General features: G+C 41.1%; 1 pseudogene; it reads right to left on the reverse strand.

Moving 5' to 3' along the window:
- Positions 1-252: 252 nt before the first annotated feature.
- Positions 253-1210, reverse strand: LOC109204990 (lysophosphatidic acid receptor 6-like; annotated as a pseudogene).
- Between the last annotated feature and the right edge of the window lie 630 nt (positions 1211-1840).

A 1840-nucleotide genomic window follows, 5' to 3' on the forward strand; every position in this document is an offset into this window, starting at 1 on the left:
TGCAGTAGAAAATAAAACATGAAACCACTAAGACAAGCCAAGGCTTTTGCTGTTTCACTTTCTGGCTTTGACGCAAATGTCACTGAAGAAATGAATATTGATGGTTAACTGCTGAAAACTGTGCATGTGGTTGAACTAATTAAGAATCTTGTGCACAAACGAGCTACTTTGTGAAAAAAACACACACAAAACCCCCCCAAAAACAGGCATGTATCATGGGACATCTGATAGCAACTCTACCAGGTCACTAATCTATAGTTCTCTTTCCATGTCCTATTTTTTCTTCCAGAAGGAGTCAAAAGAAAAATAATACATCAGTGGATCCAGACAGCAGCTCAAAACAGTCAGACATGCCAGTGGAGTTATACTGATATTGCTTTTTGTAACTTTGTGTAGTGGCATGGGCAGAAAACATGTGCAGAATATAACCAAGTTGATGGCAAAAATCAGCATTACGTTCACCTTGTTTTTGACCTTTGCAGACTCACTGAGATGGTTGTGTAGAGTCCAGGAAACCATAACGGTGCACACGATGTTGACTGCTAGCATTGTGACCAGAAACACAATCTGAAGGTAAATAATTGCTGATCGTGTTACACTTTTATAATAATGAGATTCAAAACACTTGTGTTCTGTGTGGTTCTGTAAGTGTTTTAAAAATCCTATGCCCTCTGGGATATTTACCACCAGGAAAACTCCCCAGATGAGTGCTGCTCCTTTCCAGGCATTGCACGAGGTCCGAAGATGGCGAGACCTCAGAGGATAAACCACAGCCAGCAGTCGGTCCACGCTTATGAAGGTGATGAAAGAGGCGCTGGAGCGGAGGTTGTTGCGAAAGATTATGACACTGAAGAGGCATGTGATAATTCCCAGTGGGGCGCCTGTTGCATGATGGTAGATCCTCATGGGCAAAGAGATGATGGCTAGCAGGTCTGAGAGTGCCAGGTTGACCATGAAAACAGCGTTGGGTGATTTGAGGCTGTGGCAGCGAACAAGAATCCACAGTGCGACTGCATTGAGAGGCAGACCTATCACCATAATGCAGCCGAAGACCCCAGCAGAAACCCGGTCTTCTGTGGTGATGTTTGATGTGTTCATGATGAGAAAAGAAATGTCTGAATGTCCTTTTTAAAGAACTGAAGCCGAGCAGCAAAGGTTCCTCTTTGTGTGGTTTTTCTTTGTGAGTGAGGCATGACTAGTTTGTGACTGTTACCAGTCTGACTACAGGAAACTCAACCTCATCTCATCTCATAAGCTCTTCCTCTACATTTGTGCTTTGAAGGTATGGTGATCTTGGATGGCAGAGCCACTTTCATCATGCGGCTCTCTTTACTACGGAGAAACTATTGCATCTCTAAGATACTGCTTTTATACCAACTCATGTTACTGATCTGTTGCCTATTAACCCAATAAACTGCAAAATATTGCTCTCACTATTTCTGCTTTCTAGCTTTTGTTGCCTCTGTCTCCTAAGATATATTGCTGCAATCAGATTCCAACTTTCTCACTGTAAATATTTTACATGTCGTATTGACATTTGGGACAGTGTCCAAACTTTTTGGAGGTGACATTGTAGGATTTTTGCACAAATTGTTAACGCAATATGGCTATGTCTAATGTAGGGGATGGCAACCTTTAACATCCAAAAAGCTATTTTAGCCTCTGCAGGTCTATTTGAGTTCACACCTTGTGGAAAATTCATCAAATAACAAACAGCTCACTTTCAAATAAATAAAACGTAGCAGTGGAGTAATCATTTTAAAATAAAAAGAATAATCATGAAAACTTTTTGCATGAAATTATGACTTCAGTCCATTTCAGTGTACTGTCCTCTTCTCGA

Source organism: Oreochromis niloticus, linkage group LG14 (assembly GCF_001858045.2).
Source record: "Oreochromis niloticus isolate F11D_XX linkage group LG14, O_niloticus_UMD_NMBU, whole genome shotgun sequence".
Classification (NCBI taxonomy): Eukaryota; Metazoa; Chordata; class Actinopteri; order Cichliformes; family Cichlidae; genus Oreochromis; species Oreochromis niloticus.